Raw genomic sequence first — 17,299 nt, 5'->3', positions numbered from 1 at the left:
AGCTGTTTCGGAGTCTTCCTGGGCGTAAGAAAGACTCCTTCTCCTCTCCCCCCCCCCCATTTAAAAGGAATATCCGACAGCATAACCGGCGCCAGGGATAGCAATGAGCGAGATATCCAACCGTATAACCAGCCCCAAATTCTGTTGATTTCAGCTAAACTTCTGGGCTGTGCCCCTGAATGCCCCGGACTTCTGATTATAGGATCGAAGACTCCGAATGATTTTTACTGGGGGGGGGGAGGTGTGTGGAAAAGGAGCGATGGTCTCTTCCATAGGAAGTTCTGCACCCTCTGATTTCTCTAGGGACCCAGCGTCCGGATTTGGGGACCTGTGCGCGCGTGCGTAATTCAGAAACATTTTGCGCCGGCGTTGCAATGAGAAGTTAGGGGGCGCGGATGAGAAAGTGGTCCGGGTCCATTATGACAACTTGCGCGGTTGCTGTACTTTGGGAATAACAGCAGGGGAGGCCGGAGGGACTTTTCGGAGGAGATAATAGCGCACAGCTACATTGAGGTCATTTAAGCGAACAAGTGTGTTCCACATATTTCTACATAAGCAGTCTGGTTACTTTCTGCAAACGTGCACAAGATCGAGGTCCGAAGGCTCCAGTCCCACGCTCGCTTACGAGGGAGCAAAATCCATGCAACGAAGCGAGGACTTTCTCCCGAGTTCAGCATGCACGTGGAGTCCCACGGAGCTCGAGTGGGGTTGTTCCCCAAGCATCGCGCGTGAGGCTGCAACTCGACCCCAGAATGGAAGTTGCTCCCGAGTAAGCGCTTAGTGCAGCCTCGGACCATGCACTAATAACCAAAGAAAGACTGCAGCATTGATTTTATATATATAAATATAATGCATCCTTGATATTATTAGAGGCAACCTTCTCTTCCGACCGCCCCTCCCCCGCCAGCAAATTTTAACGCCTTTTTTTAAACACTGTATTAAAGTTAAGAGCAAAATGTACGTAACAAAGAACGCGGAGACAAAAAAACCAAAAACATCCCGCATGTGAACAGAATGAAGATATGATTTGATTAATTAACAGAAGGTGAAGGCATGCTTTTAAAGCGAGGCAGGACCTTTGGAAGGCGGGTAGAGAAAGTAGCTGCAGGTTTTTCACGTTGGGGGAAAAAAACAAGAAAGAGAATGAAAACTTTGTCCAAAATCAAGGGACCCTGCTAGAAGAGCCGCGGGTTGTATCGTATGCAAATACGCAAGCTGACGTAAGAGATCATGTGGGTTTTGGCGTAGATCACCACCACCGATCGGAGAGGGTTTTTTTTTTAATTTAATTTATTTTTCCCCCCCAAATTGCTACTGGGTTGTGGGGTGTTTTTTTTTGTGTGCGTGAGTGTTTGTGTGTGTGCGTGAGTGTGGTGGTGGTTGCTTTTTTTTTCGCGGCGGGGGTGGGGTGGGGGGGGGTGCGCGGTGGGCCGAGTGTTAAAACCGAGTCCCGGACTGTCTCCCCCGCGTTCTAGAACGCGCACCGAGAGTTCCATTCCCGGGGAAAGTTCGCGTCTCGGCGTTCCAAAGCTTTGATCGCAGGTAAGGAAGGGGAAGGAAGAAAGAAAGCAAAAGAAAAACAACGTTCGCCCTCCCTTCTCCCGCCCCTATTATTATTATTAAGCTTTTGGTTTGTTTGTTTTTAAGAAGGAACAAGGAAGTGCGGTTCTTTGCAAAAAAAAACCCAACAACCCCGCTGCTAAATCTTTTTGCCACATGGACTTAAGATGCTCTTTGCTTTTGCCCTGTAAACCCGACCGATCGGACCTAACTTTTGCTTCTTCCTCCGGGGGAGGGGAGGGGAGGAAGGAAAGCAGGGAGGGAGGGGCGTTGAAGAGAGGAAAGATTGCGAGGAAGGGATAAAAGATCGGATTAAAAGGAAAACATACACGAGTATTGGAAAGGAGGCCCTTCGCCCTCTCTTCAAGTCGATCTCAAGTTGTTGTTGTTGTTTTAAGGGAGGAGGGGGCTGCATGCCGGGCGGGGGGCTAGGAGCAAAAAAGGAGAGAAGGCGAAGGGTGTTTTTTTTTTTTCTTCTATTAAAAAAATACATTAAAAAATATGTCTACGTTTCCCTATGTCGACATCAGCCACACAAAATATGGCGTCCGCTTTCGAGAAGGCGTTACGTAGAGGCGAGGAAGGCGATCTTGGAAATCCAGGCTTGGAGAAAGAGGGACACCCCCGTCCCCTCCTTTCTCCCATAACTGCAACGTTGGTGGAGCTGGGGGGGGGGGGCCGGACGCCTTTGCCCTCGTGTTCCCAGCGCGCCTCCTGGAAGACGGGGTCAGAGTTTTAAGGTGGGGAGGGGGTGGGAATGGGGAGCGTTAGCCCCTCCAGGCTCCGAACAAGCACAGATTTGGGCTGCAATTCCACGCACACACCAGATTTGTCTTTCATGCAGGCACCATGACGCGTTTGGGCTGCAGTCTCTTTCTCTCTCCCCGCTGCAACCCCGAAAAAAAAAATCTGTAAATTGACAGGAGACGTTGTATTTTCCCCCCTATTAATAGGAAATAATGGCTCTGTAGAAGCCACGCTTGCATAGCATAACGCATCGGGCTAACTCTCCTCCCCACCCCCAAAGTTTCCCACCACTACCCCATCTTCTGATAGCGGGTGGGGAGGGGCGATCATCTTCTTGGCGCATCCCCTCTTATATTTTTCATTTCTTAGCAAAAAATAATTTAAAAAAAATTAAAAAATCTTGCCAAACGCCTGGTGTATTCCAACGCCCTGTTGAAAAACCGAAAGAAAACCCGAAATGGAAAAAAAGGTTACTCCTAACCGTTGTTGGTTTTACTTCTGATTTGATCCTGTTCCAAAGATCTCCACAATCCTGGGAAATGTTAAGGTGTTCTGGTCATCATTCCACATTTCCTTTGGAGAGACTTCCAGGTCTATCCTTTCCCCCACCAAAAAAACCCTTCCCCTCCCCCATCAGTTTTTATTTTCATAGCATTTGAATTGGACTTGCTCCTTTCCTGTCTCACTGGGGAGAGCGAGAGAGAAAAGACAATAACAAAGGCTGCCCCCAACCCCTGAGATAAAGTGCTGTGGGAGAGGCTTGGTTTTGGAGGAAGTGAAGTTTTGATTTGCTGAGAAGTTCCACCTGGTTGATTGACTTCAAAGCCATGTGAGACGGTTCGGAGCCCTAGACTTGTTTCCCGATGGCCTTTTGTTTGCCTGCTGGAGTGCCAAGCTGGGCACATTAGTTGGTTGCCTTGTCTTTCCTTTGAAAGGGCACGTTGTACTTTTGGCAGCTAAAGGTTTTGAACCCTAAATTGTGCTGATCCTAATGCACTTGTCAGTTAAGAGCAATAAGAAGCAGGCAGCTTTCAGAGCAGGTGTGAGCCTATTGCAGCAACAGCAAATAATCTTTTTGCACCCTAAAGGAATCTACAGTTATTACGGCATGCGCTCTCATAGAATTGTAGAGTTGGAAGGGACCCCAAGGGTCATCTAGTCCAACCCGTGGCAGATGGCCGTCCAGCTTCTGCTTAAAAACCTCCAAGTTAGGAGAGTCGACAGCCTTTCGAGGAAGATCATTCCACTGTCAAACAGCTTTCATGGCCTAGACTCCAAATGTATAATGTGTCGTCCTCAGTTGATTGATATATGCATGGGCATAAAGGGGGGGGGATGTAAACAGTGGGGTCAAATAGTGATGGTAAGGTAAAAGGACCCCTGACCATTAGGTCCAGTCGTGGCCGACTCTGGGACTGCGGCGCTCCTCGCTTTATTGGCCGAGGGAGCCGGCGTACAGCTTCCGGGTCATGTGGCCAGGATGACTAAGCCGCTTCTGGCGAACCACCCGCATCCCTCAAATAGTGATGAGTGACCTGCAAAAAAATATGGTCTGTGACGATTCAGTTAAAGCTTAAATTCGTGCAAAATAAACTCTGTGACCATGCACAGTAGTGGTAATTGGTGCTAATACAATCAATCACCCCAGTTTTGCTATGTTAATTAACCCTTGTAGCTAGATGGGGGCAGTTTCCAGCCCCACAACAAAAAAGGGGGGGTAAAAATGTGTGATGGGGGAAATGAGGGGGAGCATTTGGATTAAATGCAATCAAACTAGCTTTTGAGTTGCACAGGACTTGTCTTTTCTATGTGAACAGCTCTGTACAGTTTGCAGCTATCAAATCCACTTTGCCCAGTTGAAAACTGACCTGCTGACTGGAAAGCGGAATCGGGAACTTTGCTGGATTTGGTATTCACAGCTCAATCCTGGGCATGTTTATTAAAACGCTAACTTAGGTGTCTAGGGCCAAAGCCTCAGTAAAGCAGGACTCTGCAGCTATTGACCCACTGTGCTGTATGCCAGCCATACATGGCAGGTGATTGATTTAGAGCCCAACACACTTCTGCCATTCCTAACAGGCAACAAACCTAGGAGCTTTAGCACTGTCCCATTTATGTCTACTAATCACAGTGTTCTACCTTTACGGTCAGAGGCAGAAAGCCAGCTGCTGGCAATCTCAGGTAGAGTGAGTGCTACTGTGTTCAGGGTCATGCTTGGGGGCTACCTGTGGTCATCTGGTTGGCCACTGTGACCCTAGAGTGCTGGACAAGATGGGATTTTGGTTTGATCCAGCACAGCTGCTCTTGTGATTTTTACGCCTCGATGGAGCACGAATTGTGCAGATCTGTAGTACAGTGGTACCTTGGTTCTCAAACGTCTTGGTTCTCAAACAACTTGGAGCCCAAACACTGCAAACCCAGAAGTAAGTGTTCCAGTTTGTGAACTTTTTTCGGAAGTTGAACATGCTCCGTTTTGAGGGTTATGCTTCCGATTTGAGTGTCACACTTCCGTTTTGAGTGTTACGCTGAGGTCTGTCTGGTTTTGCTATTTATTTTGCATTTTTGTGGCTCTTTTTTGTGTGTGTGACTGTGTGGAACCCAGTTCAGCTACTGATTGATTATGTGGCTGCAGTACATTGCTTATTGCTTTCATTTGGACCAATGGTCTCGTTAGATAAGAAAATTCATGTTAAATTGCTGTTTGGGGGGTTGTTTGGAAAAGTCTGGAACGGATTAATCCATTTTGCATTACTTTCTATGGGAAAGCGTGCCTTGGTTTTGGAACGTTTTGGTTTTGGAACGGACTTCCGGAACAGATTAAATTTGAGAACCAAGGTACCACTGTAGAGATTTTGTGGGCAGGTATGCATTGGGTCCCAAACAGGGCATATGCTTTGCACACCCCAAGTTCAGTTTCTGTCATCTTGTGTGAAAGGGAATCTCAAGTAGAGAGCTGAGAACCATCTCCGCCTGAGTCTATGGAGGTGCATTGCTTGTCGAAGTTGACAGAGCTGAGCGAGATGGACTAGTGGTTCACAAGACTGGGGGGATCCATGCTTAGTTTCTTTAAATGCCAAGGGGTGGTCAGTAGAGGTCCCGGAATCACATCAGCACTGGAGTAGTTAATCCTATGCTTGCGATTTCTCACTACACGCTCCAAAGTTGTCATTTTTTCCATTAAGAGTAACATGTGGGTACCTATAATCGTTCCCTAACAGGACAAAATGGGATGTGGATGGTTCTGTGGGTTAAACCACAGAGCCTAGGACTTGCCGATCGGAAGGTCGGTGGTTCGAATCCCTGCGACGGGGTGAGCTCCCGTTGTTCGGTCCCTGCTCCTGCCAACCTAGCAGTTCTAAAGCACATCAAGTGCAAGTAGATAAATAGGTACCACTCCGGCGGGAAGTTAAACGGCATTTCCGTGCGCTGCTCTGGTTCGCCAGAAGCAGCTTAGTCATGCTGGCCACATGACCCGGAAGCTGTACGCCGGCTCCCTCGGCCAATAAAGTGAGATGAGCACCGCAACCCCAGAGTCGTCCGCGACTGGACCTAATGGTCAGGGGTCCCTTTACCTTTAACAGGACAAAATAAAAAGGAGAGGGAGCAACTTTCTAGGGGGGAAATGGCTGAAAGGAAAGGACAGCAAAATAAGTTGTGGTCCCAAGTGGGACCACCCCACATACACAAACAAGACAGCTGGGCTATAGAGAAAAGCAAAGATACAGGAAATCTGATCATCAGCATCATTGTCTGGTTGCTGTCCGTGTAGCACAGCTTCAAATTCTTCTATATAGTCCTAAGTTCCAAGTTTCCTATTACTGAGCTATTTTTAATACAGTGTGCTTAAATTCATTGTTGCTCTGGCAATAAGAACAACAACAATAATTTTAAAAAATGGGAACAGAGGAACTGAGATTTATGAAGCATGGAAGCCATAGCTGATGCGAGAGTGAGGCGTCAGAAGCTAGAGGGTTTTCTTGACCCTTTAAAAAGCCCATATCCATACCAGAAGAGGACACCACCCACTTTGGGTTGTCTTAAACCCCTCTGGTTCCAGCAGGACTGGAACATGTCTAAGAGGGTTCGGCAATTATAGCTTATATTTAATAGAATTGAGGTTTTTTCAGTCATTCTGGAAATCGCTGTCATATTCTGGAATTTTCCATTTCCTGACCAGAAACTGCTTTCCAACATAGTACTCAACTTTTCTATCATTCTGCGTAAAAGTAGAGAAGAAACCATTCCCTCCCCCATTTTAATTTCTGCCAACAGCTGTGTAAAATCAGGAATTACAATACACTTTTACTGTTCCAAGCAATTCTTAAAAAAATTAAAAAGTGAACTTTGCCTGAAGTGCTTCAAGAAGCATTTATTCACATCAAACGCTGGGGGGGGGGGATTACAGTGGTACCTTGGTTCTCAAACTCCTTGGTACTCAAACAACTTGGAACCCAAACGCTGCAAACCCGGAAGTAAGCGTTCCAGTTTGCGAACTTTTTTTGGAAGCCAAACATGCTCCGTTTTGAGTGTTATGCTTCTGGTTTGAGTGCCACCTGTTTTGAGTGTTACTCTGAGGTCTGTCTGTTTTTGCTATTTATTTTGCGTTTTTGTTTTTGTGGCTCTTTTTGGTTTTGTGACTGTGTGGATCCCAGTTCAGCTGCTGATGGATTGATTGTGTGACTGCAGTACATTGTTTATCACTTTCATTTTGTGGATCGATGGTCTTGTTAGGTAGTAAAATTCATGTTAAATGGCTGTTTTAGGGGTTGTTTTTGAAAGTCTGAAACAGATTAATCCGTTTTGCATTACTTTTCATGGGAAAGGGTGCCTTGGTTTTGGAATGCTTTGGTTTTGGAACGGACTTCCGGAACGGATTAAGTTTGAGAACCAAGGTACCACTGTAGAAATAAGTGAAGAAGTGTCCGTATATAATAGCAAGTGGCTTCACACTTTGCTTCCCCTTCTTCTTTCTCCGTGTCATTGGATGTAGCTAAAGTAGGGGTGGTGAATCTGTGGCCTTCCATATTTTGATGGACTACAACTCCCATCATCCCTGACTATTGACCATGCTGGTTGGACCTGATGGAAGTAGGAGCTCCCTAGAACATCTAGAAGGCAACAGATTCTGTACTCCAAGCTAAAGGGATGAAATGAGGAAACAACATGAATAAGTTTGTCCAAATATTATTTCTATAAATGGATACGTTTCAACGTTTATGCCCTGCCTTTCTGTGATCAAAATCAAACTCAAGACAGCTTTCAAATAAAGCTATAGGTCACGGGAAAAGTCTTGTGGCCTCTTATAGTATAGACAGTGCTATGGAGAGTTGTGGGGGGACAACCCCGGAAAACCAGGAGGGAGGTGGAATAGAGCTGGAATACTCTCCAGATGTGGACTGCAGCTTCCATCTGATGGAGGTTATAGACCAAAACATCTGGAGGCAACCACATTGGCTATTCTTGGAACAGAGTGTCTTAGCTGGGTTGCTGGAACCCTAAACAAGGGCTCTCCATAGAGGGCAATTTGTTGTGTGTCTGACTTGGGTCCCATAATCCAGGAAAAACAGGGTTCCCTGTGGGGATGTTTCCATATACCAAGAAGGTTTAAAAACAAAAACAAAGAAACTTATAAATGTTTGAGGGTGGGGGGAACCTGCAAACAGTGATTTGCCTAACTTTGTAAAGTAGTTTTTTGTATAGTGTTCCAGAGTTGTCTCTCTGATTCCGCCCCCAGCTTCTGAGCTATCAATATATAACTGTGTCTTTGTTGACATAGAAATTAACACTGCCTAGAATTGGTGATATATAGGCCATGAAGGTTTGCACCTTTCCCACCTGTTTTCAAGGATTGAGGTGATTTAATTAGCGCTTTCCCTAGTTGCTTCCTGACATTTGGTCCAGTCGGAATATTTTGTGTCATTCTGGGTGGTGGTTTTGTGCAGAGATGTGAAATGGCAGAAGAAGGTATTGGAAAAGTGGAAATTGGTAAGGATAAACAGGGTCTCACCTCACAAGACAGAGCGAGATGAAAAAAAATCAGCTCTGTCTGTTTTACATACATATTTATATGAAACACGACATGTAGAAAACCAATATTACAGAGGTTAGGTTCAGAACTTTCTTTATGTGACATGATACTTTTCTAACCAATTTAGTCTCCCCTTTTTGGGAATGTTTCCAGTTACAGACTTCAATTACTGTTTGCTCTGAATTCATTTTCCCCCAGTACAAAAGACTGGAATATTATATGTTTAAGAAATAAATTTATGTTGTAATTGTTATTCCTGTTGGCTTATTTTTGAGAACAGCTATAATGTAACTTATAAAACTCTTGTTTTTGTTTATAACTGGAAGTATAAAATTGGGCTGTCCTAGTAGGCTGTCTTTGTAACATGGGGAAACATTCAAATATGCATTCCTGACCTTCAGTCTTAAGTAATACCATTGGGGGCTAGTTTTATCCCATGATCTTCTCTTTGGGAATATTGGCTGTTATTCAGCTAAACAGTTGGCCTGACTTGGGTGTCATGCTAAACCATAGTTTACTGTGATGACAGTTAGTGTAGGGGAGCCTTAGACTCATGCCACCCACACCTTCCTATAGTGTGGCTGAGAGGAGAAGCTCAAAAGCACTTGTTTCTGTTTTTGATCATCCGAACCTGACAAATTATGGATAAGTTTAACTTCAATGGAAACTGGGGCAGCTTCAAACTGTTTTCTGAACCTGGTTTATTTTAACCAATTGTAGTTAAAACTAACCACAGTTTAGAGTGGGAACAACACACTAAACTGTGTTTAGCCTAAATATTCTGTGGTTTTAAAATGTAGGGCTAATTCCTCTACAGACCAGTCCTAAGCATGTAAGTTTTACTGAGTTCACTGGGGCTTCCTCCCAAGTAACAGAGAAAAGGTTACTTAATTGGAAGCAAATAACGTTTGAGATTGACGGGACTTCCTTCCAAGTCAAGTCTGTTGCACATTTCTTAAGCAGAGGAAGCTCTCATTAGGCTGCAGGCATTGTCACAGTGTGTGCATTTTATCAAGGTCTACTCTACGGTATCCTTTTACTGTGTGATACTTTGTAAACAGAGCTCTGGCCTAGATAGGTTTACTGCTTCTTTATTCCTGCCTAGTTAGCAATCGGTTAGCCTCTTTCCTTTGTCCCAAGTTATTTTACCCAGCCCTCGCTTTTCAGGAGCCCTTCCTGCAAAAACCACAAAGCTCCAAGAAATCAATTAACAGCAGACAGCCAAGGCGAAATGCAATTTAGGTCATCTGCAGCCAGTAGGGAAAAGAGAGATATGATGGCATTCTGTGAACACGTCCTGTGTCTGTCCGTTGGCCTGTCTAGTCCAGTCCAGTCTGCTCTGATTGACAGTGGCTCTTCTATGTCTCAGAGGGAGGGTCTTTCCTACCACCTGTTACCCAATATCACTTTAATTGAAGGTGCCAGGAACTGAATCTGGAAACTTCTATCTTCTGCCACTTAGCTGTAGCCTGGGGAGTGCTGGAGAAATGGTTGTTCAGCATTTAATGCAGACTTAAATAGCCACTTACATGCTAATCTGTGGCAAGAAGAAGTTCTCTCCAGGTGACAAGACAGGGAAGCTCTACAGAAGTCTGGTTTTTTCACCTATTAAGTTGCACTTGAATAGCCTTGGTATAGATGGGCAGGTACAATGGTCACTGCCCATATATACCAAGGCTATTCAAGTGCAATTTAATAGGTGAAAAAACCAGACTTCTGTAGAGCTTCCCTGTCTTGTCACCTGGAGAGAACTTGGTCACTAGGGACACAGGTGGCACTGTGGGTTAAACCACCGAGCCTAGGACTTGCTGATCAGAAGGTCGGCGGTTCGAATCCCCGCCACGGGGTGAGCTCCCGTTGCTCGGTCCCAGCTCCTGCCAACCTAGCAGTTTGAAAGCACGTCAAAGTGCAAGTAGATAAATAGGTACCACTCCGGCGGGAAGGTAAACTGTGTTTCCGTGCGCTGCTCTGGTTTGCCAGAAGCAGCTTAGTCATGCTGGCCACATGACCCAGAAGCTGTACACCGGCTCCCTCGGCCAATAAAGCGAGATGAGCGCTGCAACCCCAGAGTCGGCCACGACTGGACCTAATGGTCAGGGGTCCCTTTACCTTTACAATGGTCACTGGCCACTTTTGTAGACTTGCTTGCAAGGCCAATAAACTGGTGTTTGGGCTAAAGTCTGACTGCGTTTGGCTTGCTTTGGTGTGGTGAAAAAGAAATAGCCTCAGATTTCTCATACCTACAGGACCGCCTCTCCTGGTATGCCCATGGAGGACCTTAAGGTCCATAAATAGCAACACCCTAGAGGTCCCGGGCCCTAAGGAAGTCAGATTAGCCTCAACCAGAGCCAGGGCCTTTTCAACACTGGCTCCAGCCTGGTGGAATGCTCTGTCTCACGAGACCAGGGCCCTGCAGGATCTGATTTCTTTCCGCAGGGCCTGTAAGACAGAGTTGTTCCGCCTGGCCTTTGGCTTGGAATCAACTTGATCCCCTCCCCCTCTTTCCTTTCTCCTTCTGTGATGGAACTCTTATTTGGGGGCTTCCCTGGTTTTTTTTCTGGCCCACGTAGGACCAGACTGGATAGTTGGCCTTGGTGAAGATTTGACATTTTCATCCCAAAAAGTTTTTGATTTGAGTTTCTACTGAAACGAGGCTGCATTTTAATGTTGTATTTTAATCTTGTTTTTAAGTTGTATTTTAATCAGTTGTTTTTATACCTGGTGTTAGCTGCCCTGAGCCCGGTCTCGGCTGGGGAGGGCTGGGAATGAATGAATGAATGAATGAATGAATGAATAAAATTAGGTGGAGAAGCCATCCTGGTTTCTCCATCCAGGAAGTAACTACTCGCTTCCCCCTGCCCAAGTTAAAGGAAAAGGGGAGTGAATTTTTGTTCCAGAGTTCAAAGAAGCCTCTTGAAGTGAGCAGGGCTGTGTCAGGCAGATCATGGCGATACCATAGGCATGCGTAATAACCATGGTTTGAAATTAGCAGGGTCCCAGGCGCGTTTTGCACCTAAAGATTCTCCATTTGCGAGCACCTCAAAAAGTCTGGGTCCCTTTAAAAAAAAAAAAAAAATGTGTGCCTGGCTGACACGCAAAAATTACTGAAAGGTATGTGCTTTGAAGCCTCAAAGTATATGTTAAGGATAGACAATACGTTAAGGAGTTTGGTAAAACTGAAGTATGGTACCAATAGCTTTTATTGTAAGCACCCAATTAAACATGTATTAACAATTTCTGCTAAAAGCGTGATATTAACAATGTATCACTTACATTAATTGCGTACAGTTATACCTCATGTTCCGTTTGTTCATGTTCCGTTTTTTCAGGTTGCTTCCCGCGGTGACCTGGAAGTACCGGAAAGGGTTACTTCTGGATTTCACTGCTCACACATGCACAGTAGCGCTAAATTGCACTTCGCGCATGCGCACAAGCACCAAATCATGCCGCGCACATGCACAGATATGGCGCTTCAGGTTGCGGGCTTTTCATGTTGCAAACGGGCCTCTGGAACAGATCCCGTTTGCAACCAGAGGTACCACTGTATTAGTTCATGCTTATCAAAATAAGAAATAAAAAGTGTTGTCGACACACACACACCCAGTGGCGACTAGACAGTCTTTTTTGGTACCCACAACCCAGGTCCCAGAAGCCATTTGGCTCCTAGCTATTCTATCCCAGTTTCTAACACTGATAATAAAGGAACAGAGAGGGGAAGCAGATATAATTGCACCCTGACAACCAGGATGTTTGAAGGGTAGGGTTTTTCCCTGAGACGCAGCTTTGAAAAAGGTGGCAATTCAGGAGTGTTGGAGCATTACTGCTTCTTCTGGGCTGCAGTTTAGCTTGGTGTTTGAGTTATTTTGCATGCAGAAGATCCTGGTTCAGTAAACAATATCTCCAGTTCAAAACCCCCAGAAAGCAAGACATCTGCTTAAAATCCTGAAAAGGTGCTGCTTCTCAAAGTAGACATTGCTGGCCTTGATGAACCGATAGTCTGGCTTCAGGCAGCTTCATGTGTTTTCCGACAGTTTTTCAGGAGGGGATGGGAGACTAGGGTGGGCTACAGTTGCCCCTCACCCCTCTTCCAGCAAGCAACTTCTCCCCAAACTGCAAATCTTGTTTTTAAGGGGAAAGACAGCTCTTAATTAGATTCCTGGCCGGCATTTAAATTCTCTCGGTTCTCTACTGTTGGCAGAAATATGCAAGCACATCTCTTTCAGTTAAAGGAACTGTAGATTGGAAAAGCACTTGAGAGCTAGTTCATTACTTCTTTGCTTTCCGTGGCGAATTAATTAGATTGCTTCTTTTCCCTAAAATCTCCCCCCCCCTCTCTCTTGCCTCGCCTCCCCATCCTCAAAGCTGCCAGCTTCAATTTTTGATTAATTTTACTTTGGAAATTCATATTGCCTTTAGTAGCAGCAGCAGCAGCCTTGTTGATACATCTTAATTCATTATAGTTGTTTATATCCAACCATAGCTTGCTTTGCACCAGGAACCTGGGTCTGCGGCCCTCTTGATGTTGGGCTGCATGATGTGGGAGTTAAAGGTAAAGGGACCCCTGACCGTTAGGTCCAGTCGTGGCCGACTCTGGGGTTGTGACGCTCATCTTGCTTTATTGGCTGAGGGAGCCGGCGTACAGCTTCCGGGTCATGTGGCCAGCATGACTAAGCCACTTTTGGCAAACCAGAGCAGCGCACGGAAACGCCGTTTACCTTCCCGCTGAAGCGGTACCTATTTATCTACTTGCGCTTTGTGCTTTCGAACTGCTAGGTTGGCAGGAGCAGGGACCGAGCAACGGGAGCTCACCCCGTGGCGGGGATTCGAACCGCCGACCTTCAGATTGGCAAGTCCTAGGCTCTGTGGTTTAACCCACAGCGCCACCCATGTCCCTTGATGTGGGAGTTGAAGACCCACAATTTCCCCACCGATGCTTTTCTCACTTTCTCACTGTTGCAATGGCTTACCCATTTTTGTCTCCCTTTTCACAAATATGTGAATGTGATTAACTAGGGGCTGTGCCCCTGCTCACTCCTCTCCCAAACCCCACTGCCACTCCCCCCTATTAACCCCCTAGGGCCCCCCTTCTCACCCCATGCCACTACCTCCGCCCCCATCCCTCAGCCCAAACACTGAGGTCCAGCGCCGCAGGAGGAGCATGTGAAAAATAACAAGGTATACCACAGCACATTCTAGACCATCATAGCTCCATGATTTGAAGCACCCAAATACAGCAACAAGGAGCCATAGCTCGGTTTTTCCCCAACTGGGTGCCTGTCATCCAGCTGTTTCGAACTACAACTTTTCTCCTCCCCAGACAGCACAGCTGAATACTGTGAACACTAAATTCTCATTCCGCCACTGACTAGCTGACTCGCTGGCATATATTTATTTGTTGTTGTTTTTTCAAAAGACTTACAACATACCGCTTCTTTGATTTCATAGGCCTGATGTGGATTTTAATTGCAAAGCATAATTACCTTGCGCTGAAAATGTTTTGACTATCATAAATAAGGGGCTCAACTGTCATAATAGAGAGCTATAATCTCATTAAGGGTATAAGAAGTAGAGATTACATTTTTAGGCAACAAGAGGCAGAATACCTTTTGTTAAGTTGGGGTTTGTACCTGGGCGCTTTAGCCCAGGATTAAGGAAGCTGCAGCTCTCTAGACGGCTGATGTTGCATCAGCTGATTGCTTTTACCGTATGGTTTTTATGGATTTGATATATTAATTGTGCAAATTGCTTTGGAACCAGTTTTGGTGAAGGGCGATACATTGATGTTTTAAATGCAACATTATTGTTTATTCTGTTGGTGAGTTGCCTAACACCGAGTGGTCTCCAGGCAACTCACAACAATTTAGAAACATGCAAAAATCTTAAGGCAACTAATATAAAACGACATTTTAACGTTGCCAAAAACACTACCAACAGCACAATTATGCGGTAATTAGAGCATAGCAACCAGGACATCATATGCCATCTAAAAGTAAGCAATATCTTCTCACAATATCTGGATGGAGGTCCTGTGGCTAACACTCTCATCATTTATTTCAACCTTGATTGTTGATTGTTGTTAGCCGCCCTGAGCCCGGCTTCGGCTGGGGAGGGCGGGATATAAATAAAATTTATTATTATTATTATTATTATTAAACTTTGTCAAAAGACCACCAGTTCTAGGTTCTCCGTTTACAACATAATAAACTTGATATGTCAGTACATAACATAACATCCACAGGATGCAAATTAAAACAGTTATACAAATACAATTCAATAATCTGAACCATACAGCCCAATAAATAATATACAATAGTGCATAATATATATCGAACCTAATAACTAAATACGAAGCAGCAATGGCAAATTATGCACAGTATCATCCCAGCAGTAAATTTTACAACCCCGTGAAATAGAGTCTCATAACATGTTATTACCCACTTAAATTGGATGCAACTATTAAACAAAATGCACATGTAATAGCAAAGGCCTCTTGAAAAATGAGGGGGAAATCAGCAGCAGGATATCTGAAATTCAGAAACAGTACACAAGTTCTTATACGTCTTTCTCTGCAAAGCTGGGTGAGGGTTGTTGGAGGAACCCTATGCCCCCTCTGAAAACTACAATTCCCAGAGTTCCTTGAGAAGAGGGGTTGATTTGTAGCTCTGTGAGGAGACTAGGCTCCTCCTAACAACTCTCAGCACCCTTAACAAGCTACAGTTCCCAGGATTCTTTGGTGAAGCCATAACTGTTGCCAAGGATACCGTTTTGAGCATGATGGGAGCCTAGATCATAAATGACCATTGGCCATGCAGCTGATGAGTCTTGGAATTCCAGCAGCATCTGGAAGGCACCAGGTTGGGGAAGACTGTTGTGTAGGGGATTGGGGAGCTGTGGGAGAGGAGAAACCCTGCTCCCGTTTTGCTGGAGTAACCCCAAGCGTCTTGCATTACAGCTGGGATGGGAGAGCCTTTGGTTCTTGCTAGAACATCTCCCATCACCCTGGACCATTGGCCATCTGGTTCGGGGCTGATGGGTGTTTGCAGTGCATCATACCCAGACGTTCATCTGCATCCCTGTTGCTTTCTCAGCAACTACCTGCATTCCCAGCTCCCTTCCTGTCTCGATCCAGAGAGTCTGAGAGAGGGAGCAAGATCATCCAGATAGGAGTTGATTGGCAGTTTTAACACGCTGTCATGAGTCAGCAGCTCCAGCACAGCCACCTGGCGCTATTTGAGCTTTCCCTGGTTGCCATGGCAATGTTATTTTAACAAACAGCCTCTTAATATTTAACGGAAGCCCTGCCTCTGGCAAGGCCGCGCATAGGCGCTGTATCGCTGCTGCATAAGAGCTAGTGGCAAAGAGAGGTTCAGGAGCCAAATTTTTTGGCATCAAACCCTCTGCTCCCCTGACGGATCGCTGCAATTCATTAGCTGTCTGAAAATGTATGCCTGTCCCATAGTCAGAGACTAAATGCAATTTAAAGGAAAACACAAGTACTCCTCAGTCGAGGGTAGTTACTTTAAAAAAACCAAAACACTAATGCATGAATCCTCTGATACCGTTTACTGAGAACAGCTGAAATTCCCATCCTGCCACTTCCTGTTTTCTAAACTCAGAGCTGAGTTTAGTTCAGGCTTGATTTTCTTCGTTTTCCGCATAGATTTTTCTGCTTGAACATAAAGTGTGGGTTGCTGTGCAGTTGGAAACAGAGGCAGTGGAGGGCAAGAGGGAGAGCCTCAATCGGCAGACGCGATATTTAGGAAAATGAATCTTTTGCAGGAGACTTAAAAACAGCAGAAAGAGGACTTTGGGCTAGTTCTTGCAGATATTCACGGAGCCTGAATAATTTACTCAGCTTTCATATTTTATGCAGGAACTTTTGCTTTAGAACATTGTGTCTCAGACAATGGGCTCAAAGGCCGCCGGCTCCTTTTCCTCTCCCCAAGGAGTCATGACTTTTGTTGTGGTCGCTGAGTAACAGAGGTGAAGAGCAACGAGCTTTGGCTGGGGAAAGTCCAGCTTGCGATGGACTCTGCAGTCGTTGCTTTGGGGGCAGGGGGTGGGGAGCAAGCCGCTAATGCCTAAGCTTGTTTGGACCCAAGGTGCTTGATACTCAGGTCCAGTTGGGCAGGCAAGTACTGGAACAGGCAGGTAGGCCTGTAATAATAATAATAATAATAATAATAATAATAATAATAATAATAATAATATATTATTTATACCCCGCCCATCTGGCTGGGCTTCCCCAACCACTCTGGGTGGCTTCCAAAAGAATGTTAAAATACAATAACCTATTAAACATTAAAAGCTTCCCTAAAGAGGGCTGCCTTCAGATGTCTTCTAAAAGACTGGTAGTTGTTTTTCTCTTTGACATCTGATGGGAGGGCGTTCCACAGGGCGGGTGCCACTACTGAGAAGGCCCTCTGCCTGGTTCCCTGTAACATGGCTTCTTGCAGCGAAGGAACCGCCAGAAGGCCCTCGGCGCTGGACCTCAGTGTCCGGGCAGAATGATGGGGGTGGAGACACACCTTCAGGTATACTGGACCGAGGCCGTTTAGGGTTTTAAAGGTGAGCACCAACACTTTGAATTGTGTTCGGAAACGTACTGGGAGCCAATGTAGGTATTTCAAGACTGGTGTTATGTGGTCTCAGCGGCCGCTCCCAGTCACCAGTCTAGCTGCCGCATTCTGGATTAGTTGTAGTTTCAATGATAGCCCCACATAGAGTGCATTGTAGTAGTGGAAGTGAGAGATAACTAGACCACTCTGGTGAGACAGTCTGTGGTTGTGTTTTCCAGCTTACCTGCCTGTCTGACAAAGGGTTAGCCCAATCTGCCCTGTCCTCATTGCATCAAGGAGACCACCAGGTAGGTGGGGACAGGCTGGGAGTTGGCAACAGCAAAGTAAGCTCTGAGAGAGCAACAGTTCAGTAGTCATAGAACTGTAGAGTTGCAAGGAATCCTGA

At 45.6% G+C, this 17,299-nt stretch overlaps 1 protein-coding gene across 3 annotated transcripts in view; it reads left to right on the top strand.

Moving 5' to 3' along the window:
* The first annotated feature begins 933 nt into the window (after positions 1 to 933).
* Positions 934 to 17,299, top strand: part of ZHX2 (zinc fingers and homeoboxes 2) — a 44,360-nt gene continuing 27,994 nt past the window's right edge. Inside the window, exon 1 of one of the 3 annotated variants that reach the window (XM_081874175.1) lies at positions 934 to 1,220. The gene's annotated coding sequence lies outside the window, so the exon portion shown is untranslated. The other 2 variants (XM_081874173.1, XM_081874174.1) reach the window with 2 other exon arrangements.

The sequence above is a fragment of the Podarcis erhardii genome, assembly GCF_964252035.2.
Source record: "Podarcis erhardii genome assembly, chromosome: 8".
Taxonomy (NCBI): domain Eukaryota; kingdom Metazoa; phylum Chordata; class Lepidosauria; order Squamata; family Lacertidae; genus Podarcis; species Podarcis erhardii.
This window is presented reverse-complemented; position numbering and strand designations above follow the sequence as displayed.